This window comes from Taudactylus pleione, unplaced genomic scaffold (assembly GCF_031769625.1).
Source record: "Taudactylus pleione unplaced genomic scaffold, aTauple2 ptg000573l, whole genome shotgun sequence".
NCBI lineage: Eukaryota > Metazoa > Chordata > Amphibia > Anura > Myobatrachidae > Taudactylus > Taudactylus pleione.
The window spans coordinates 2317376-2325322 of NW_028284975.1; positions in this window are offsets into that span (position 1 = coordinate 2317376).

Here is a 7947-nt window from a genome sequence, read left to right on the forward strand (position 1 = left end):
CCGGGTTCGCGCCGCGAGGCCACGCCCCTCCCGAAGGCCCGCCATGCGAGGCCACGCCCCCAACACACCCCCTCCCGAAGACCACGCCCCCATTTCGGCAGGTGCCGCGTGCATGGCGTCCCTCCCCGCACCGGGTGTCACCGTGGGGAGGGATGCCACTGGTTTGTAGTTCAAAAAACTTGTTCATTACATTTAGTAAATGAATGATTTTTGTAAATGATTTTCATTAATTTTTCCCTTGAAAAAATTTACGAAAATCGTTTACTAAAATCATTCATTTATAAAATCGTTGTGTGTGTATGTAGTTTAATTCATGGATTTGACATGCTTGGTTTTCAATGTGAAATTGTAAGTGCAGCATATTAAACAGTTTTTAACTTTATTATGTCAATAGAGCACTAGATAGTTCTTATTTTATTTTTCATGCTTGAGCTTGTAGATTCTGAGTTTTTGGAATCATTGGGGAAGATCAAAGTTATTTGAAAAAGGATTCTGTTAAAGCAAGGGTATTTAAAACAATCATATACATGGCCCTGCATTCCTTCATCTATTTTAAAGCGGAGCACTACTACATTTTTCCCACATTTCCACATTTGGATGGAACCTCTATGTTTTTATTGAACTTATTATATATACTATTGTATGTAGTTTGTTTCTTTTGTTCATGTAAAATTCAATGTGATACATTTGAAAGATGTTTGAAGATTTCTGACAAAGCGCTGAGTGAATTGTGCAATATTTTTGTATTTAATAATAGCAATTATTAATGTTGTTGTGATTCTGTGCTTCATTGAATCTTTATTAATAATATTTGAAACAATATGTTTGATTGCAGTGACCGATTTCACTGTATTTGAGTTACTAGAAATATATCTAAATTTATTTAGTATAAATATTGTCTGCAATTTTCTGTGTCATAGGCAAACGCAAGGGGGTTTCCGGTTGCCTGGAAACTCCCCTCTCCAGCCCACACCATGACCACAATAGAAATAGTAATATAATAGAATTTTACTAGCGCTGCATGTTATTCTCATTATCACAAATGAAATAATTAGCACCACCTGTGTATCTTTTAACATGTGTCATCCAGTAATAAATACACCTGTGCACAATCTAGGAGATCTGAAAAACATGCACTGTTAGGGGTGCACTGCTATAGACCATCAATAAGGTTAATTATTAATACTGCATAATAATATACCAGTGGAGTAACTAGGGTATTTGGAGCCCAGGGCAAATTTGTAAATGTAGTAGTCCCCCTCATGCAGGCCCCCAGCAGTACCTCTTATATATTACCCCTAGTATACAATGCCCCCAGTAGTGGTCCCTCTTATGCAGGCCCCCAGTAGTGCCCGTTACACAGTTCCCCCTGTTGTGGTCCCCCTTATGCTGCCCGCCATGCCCCCAGTAGTGATCTCCCATATGCAGCCCCCCAGTAATGATCCCCCATATGCAGTGCCCTTTATACAGTGCCCCCAGGAGTGATCCCCCTTATGCAGGCCCCCAGTAGTTATCCCCCCTATGCAGTGCGCCCTGTAGTGGTTCTCCCTTTTCAGTGCCCCCTGTAGTGGTCCCCCCTGTGCAGTGCCCCCAGTAGTAAGCCCCTTATATAGTGCCCCAGTAGGAGTCCCCCTTGATGCAGTGCCCCCAATAGTAGTCCCCCCCAGTAGTGGTCCATCCCCCCAATGCAGTGCCCCCAGTAGTATACCTCCCAGAAGTAGTCCCCTCCTTAGTAACAGTGTCCCCCCCCCATTAGTGGTCCCCCCCGAAGCAGTGCCCCCAGTAGTAGCCCCCCCCGTCCCTCCGATAAATACACACTGACATTAATCAATAACTAAGAGTAAAATACTTATCTGAATCCACGCTCCGACTCCTGCCGCCATCCGCATGTCAATCCTCCCGGGCTGGCGCGCTCTGCATTATGGGAGAAACGTCATGGCGTTTCTCCCATTACCCACTGCAGGAGCCGGAAGGGAGCCGGCTCTTGTAGTGGGTGCTGCGGCTGCAGCAGTCAATGAGAGTCTGTCTGACTCTCATTGGCTGCTGTTTAACACACACATCGCCGCCAGCGCTGGCGGCGATGTGTGTGTTAGCACAGCCTGAGCCCACCCGTCTGCCACCCTCCTCCTGGCGCTATTGGGCAAGCGCTCAGGGGAAGGGAAGGGGCTCAGCTGTGCAGTTGGGAAGCCTAGCGCCGGTCCTGTGTAAATGTGTAGCGCTGACCGCACACACTGCGGTTGGCGCTACATTGGCTAACTAGGGCGGACCGTGCCTCATTCGCCCTGCCCTAGTTAAGCCACTGTAATATACTATACAGTATATAAGGAGACCAATATGTACATATATGTTCAGGACAGTGCTAGGTTCTTCTGCTGCTCCTCCAGACTCCTGGATTTGCTCCTATGCTCTGGAATGGTGCCCACATCTGAAATACAAACATTCAGGTCAGACAGCATTTAATGGCTTACTGTGATCACTGCTCCTGTATATGCTGGAACAATACACTTTGTATGACGCATATTAAAGTGCTAATTATGTCCTCTTCATGGATTGGCCACACTCGCTCTAAAGCCAAGCATTTGCCACTTGCATGGTCAAAGTTGGGAGTTGAAGTAGAAGGACAAAGTCTGAGGTATTACACTTGCATTTGTACTATGTGATAAAAAGGTATGCAGTCACATTGCCGGCGGATGGAATGCCGAGTGTCAATATCCCGCAACCCGCCAATATACCGACGCCGATAATCCCGACAGTAAACAGATGCCGGCATCACAAAGCAGCAGAATCCCGATTGTCCGGATGGGTAAGGAACGGCAAAGTCCCTGGGGAAGGGGTGGTTAGGTTTAGGCACCACTGGGCGGGGGTTTAGGGTTAGGCACCCCCCGGGAGGGTTACGGTTAGGCTAGGGGAAGGGGGGGTTAGGGTTAGGCACCACTATGGGGAGGTTAGGGTTAGGTACCCCCCCGGGAGGGTTAGGTTTAGGGTGCGGGATGGGGGGGTTAGGTTTAGGCACCACTGCAGGGTTGTTAGGGTTAGGCACTCCCTAGGGAGGTGAGGGTTAGGCACCACCAAGGGAGGGTTAGGGGGAGTAGGGGTAGGTTAGCCTACTTACCCACCGCTGCCGGCATTCTCATCTACCCGACCTGCCGCTGTTGGGATTTCAGAATCATACCGATTCTGATAAAAACTGTAGTCATATCTACAGTATCTTACTAGCTGTCCTGATAAAAGTATAATGTTGTAGCCTTTGTTCCATGAGGAAAGGTGAATATTTTGCCTCAGGTGGCAGATTATTAGGTACAGGAGAATGCTGAATTTAAAAAAAGCATAATTCATTTTACTTGCTGAGCCATACTTATGCTTACTTTTGCTCAGTAACAGTACCTTTCCTGCAACATGTCACTCAGCTCATTACTTGTATTTTAACTGGTCTTTTTTTAATATAGTTACAACTAATTTCATCTATTCTTGAGCAGGACAGAGCAAATTAAGTTTTATAGTAAAAGCAAAGAACAATTTGTTTGGAAAACAAATGACCTTACTCAGAGGCAATCCTCCTTCACATATTGATCTGATTTACTGGCTGGCATTCAAGAGCTGGGTGCAGCATACCAACACTTCCAATGCTTGTCTCTGTGATATATGCTGCTGTTCTCTGATTACATTGTTCTGTGATTGTTTTAGATACAGTAGGTACAGATCAGTAATTGCTTCAGATTTGCTTTTTTTACTGTTTATTGTGAAATTAAAGACAGTGGTTGATGTAGAGTTGGACGCAATTTGTGTCTAAATTACAGACATATATTGTGCCCCCAAAAATATGTATTTTGTGCAATATGCTGAGCTACAGGTATCTTATCTTAGGCTGTCCAAACCACACAACATGCATATTTTTCATACGATATGCTAATTCGGTAAGATATGTTTAATCGCATCAAATGCTAGCGGAGCATCAGTTCTGCATACTGTGTAAGTTCCATGGCCTGACCTCAAACTGTGATAAAACCCTACTGTATACTGTATACATAGAACTGAGAAGCAGCATCTGGTTCGAGTGAATAAGAAGCAAGATCTCTTTGTCATATTAGAGCTTTTTAAATGTAACTATTGGATTGGGTACCACAAGGGTTGGGTGAGAAATCAATTGGTGAATGAGGAGTATGTGTGGGGGCATACTGTATTTATTTCAGATAAAATGTTTTTCAAAATGAGTATGTTGCTGTCTTTAAACCATTTGTACAAGTTGCACTACATGTGGGCAGACGTACTTCTACAGCATGCCGTTGCATCAAAGGGTATGCTAGCACCTCTGGTAATACAAGCTCCAGCATTCTCTGCTATAGTGACACCAGTTTAATGCTGGCATCGGCATTTCAGGGATCCCTTAGTTTTTAGCACTCCATTTTTCCAATACCAGCATAGGCTAGTAGCACTAGAGATGAAAATATTATTTTGGGTTGGGCAAGACCGAAACTAGTAATTCCACCCCCCCCTCACCTGATCTCTGCAGCAGTCTGTGTCCATCGCCATTCTCATATCACTGCAGCAGCCTGTTTTTCTCCCCCTATATCTCGGCAGCATCAGCATGTGTTTCTGTTACTCCTCCCCTCACCACCACTTACCTGGATCTTGTTTGTGCTCCTCCTTAAAGCTGCGGCAGCAGGCTCCTCACACACTGCTCTTCAGCATGTGCGACATCAACTTCCTCAGCCAGCCCCCATCATCTTCCTCAGCCAGCACCCAGACCCCATAACCTTCCTCAGCCAGCCCCCATCAACTTCCTCAGCCAGCCCACATCACCTTCCTCAGCCAGCCCCCAGCCCCCAGCCCCCATAACCTTCCTCAGCAGCCCTCAGCCCCCATCACCCCCAATTGGGTGGCACCACCGTTTGGTCGCACTTGTTGTATGGCCCTTTATCTGGCCCTGTGGCACCCCTTCAAATCCCGGGGCACTTGCCACCCAGCCCCCTCCCCCTAGATGTGGCCTTGGGTTGGGATACACTCTTTTTATTTATTTCTTTTTTAACACATTCTAGCAAGGTCATCATTAGGGGTGTGCACCGGCAACTTTTCGTGTTTTGTGTTTTGGTTTTGGATCTGAATCTTTTTTCATGTTTTGGATCTGGATAGGTTTTGCCGAAACCATCCTTCCGTGTTTTGGGTTCTGGGTTTTGTGTTTTGGATCTGTATTTTTTCTTTAAAAAGCATAAAAACAGCTAAAATCACAGAATTTGTGGGTTTTTCTGCTCCTATGCTATTATTAACCTCAATAACATTAATTTCCACTCATTTCCAGTCTATTCTGAACACCTCACACCTCACAATATTGTTTTTAGTCCAAAAGGTTGCACTGAGGTAGCTGGATGAATATGCTAAGTGACACGAGTGGGCGGCACAAACACGTGGCCCATCTAGGAGTGACACTGCAGTGGCAGACAGGATGGCAGTTTGAAAAACTAGGCCCCAAACAATACATAATGCAAAGACAAAAGATATATGTGCAAGATGGAATTGTCCTTGGGCCCTCCCTCCCACCCTTATGTTGTATAAACAGCACATGCACACTTTAACAAACCAATCATTTCAGCGCCAGGGTCTGCCACACGACTGTGGCTGAAATGATTGGTTCGTTTGGGCCCCCACAAAACAAGCTGACAATTAATCTGTCCCTGCATAAACTGGCTCTACGGAGGCAAGATGTCATCCTCATCCTCCTCATCCACCGATTCCTCACCCTCTTCAGTGTTGTGTACATCCTCATCCTCACAGAGTATTAATTCGTCCCCGCTGGAATTCACCACCACAGGACCCTCTGTACGTTCTGGAGGCTGGTCTCCCTGGAAGAGTTGGTAATTCATTTTTATGAACATCATCTTCTCCATATTTTGTGGAAGCAACCTCCTACACCTTTCGCTGACAAGGTTCCCGGCTGCACTAAACACTCTTTCGGAGTACACACTGGATGGGGGGCAACTCAGGTAAAGTAGAGGCAGTTTGTACAGGGGCCTCCAAATTGCCTCTTTTTCCTGCCAGTACAGGTACGGACTGTCTGACACGCCTGCTTGGATGCTGTCACCGGTGTAATCCTCCACCATTCTGTCAATGGTGACAGTATCATATGCAGTGACAGTAGACATGTCAGAAATTGTTGGCATGTCCTTCAGTCTGGACCAGATGTCCAAACCGGCCCTTGACTTATGACACAGGCGCACACTTGGCACTGCTACTGTGTTGATGCACGTGCGGCTACAGTGCACACAAGTCACAAACAAAAAAAAATTGTTTTTTATTTTTTGGAGCACTTTGGGGTAACACCACCCTTCAACAGACAAGCCAGTTGGCCCTTGATTTATGACACAGGCGCACGCTTGGCACTGCTACTTAGTTGATGCATGTGCGGCTACAGCGCACACAATTCACAAACACAGAAAAGAAGAATTTTTTATTTTTGTTGGAGCCCACTTTGGGGGTTACACCACCCTTTAACAGACTTATGACACAGGCGCATGCTTGGCGCTGCTCTTTTGTTGATGCACGTGTGGCTACTGCGCATACATTTCACACACAAACACAGAAAAAAAAGAATTGTTTATTTTTTGTGGCGCGAACTTTGGGGGTTACACCACCCTTTAACAGACTTATGGGACACAGATGCACGCTTGGCGCTGCTCCTTTGTTGATGCACGTGCGGCTACTGCGCATACATTTCACACACAAACACAGAAAAAAAAGAATTGTTTATTTTTTGTGGAGCACACTTTGGGGGTTACACCATCCTTTAACAGACAGGCGCATGGTTGGTGCTGCTCCTTTGTGAATGCAGGTGCAGCTACAGTGCACACAATTCACAAAGACAGAAAAAAAATAATTTTTTATTTTTTGTGGAGCGCACTTTGGGGGTTACACCACCCTTTAACACACAGACGCACGCTTGGCGCTGCTGCTTTGAGGATGCACGTACAGTGCACACAATTCACAAACACAGAAGAAAATGATTTATTTTTGTTGGAGTGCACTTTGGGGGTTACACCACCCTTTAACAGACAGATGCACTCTTGGTGCTGCTGCTTTGAGGATGCACGTACAGTGCACACAATTCACAACACAGAAAAGAAGAATATTTTATTTTTGTTGGAGTGGACTTTGGGGCTTACACCACCCTTTAACGGACAGACGCACGCTTGGCGCTGCTGCTTTGAGGATGCACGTAGAGTGCACACTGGGCCTGATTCAGAGCCAGACACTCTGACAGAGCGCTCACTCTGAATCAAGGCCGGCCCTCTGGTTTTTCAGAACGGTCTCCTGGCCGCTCGCATAGCTGTGGGTGACCACCCACAGCTATAGTGAGTGGCCATGATGATGGTCGCGATGGTCAAGACCCATGGGAACGCCTCCATCTGGACAGCCATGCCCCCGGCCCGCCCACCAAAGGGGGAGTGCTGTCACTCAACATCGACAGCACGCCCCCTTTGGTACGAGACCCGGAGCAACGGTTTGCCCGTCGCTATCTGGGTCTCGCGCATGCGCATGACGGAGTTTGCTCCATCGTGCGCATACGCACTGGGCCACAATCGACCTGCTTGCGAGCGCATAGCGCTCATGAGTGGGTCTGAATTAGGCCCACAATTCACAAACACAGAAAAAAAAATATTTTTTGGAGTGCACTTTGGGGGTTACAGCACCCTTTAGCGGACGAGTCAGCTGGCCTTTTACTTATGACACAGGCGCACGCTTGGTGCTACTTTGTTGATGCACGTGCGGCTACTGCGCACACAATTCACAAACATGGAAAAAAATATATATTTTTTGCACTTGGGGGGAGCACCCCTGATGGACAGAGCATCCATCAGGGGTGCCTGGACAACACTACAGCAACCCTTTAGGACTGGGACACTGCACAACACAGCCCAGCCAGCCCCTATAGACTTTGGAGTGGACACAGGGCCT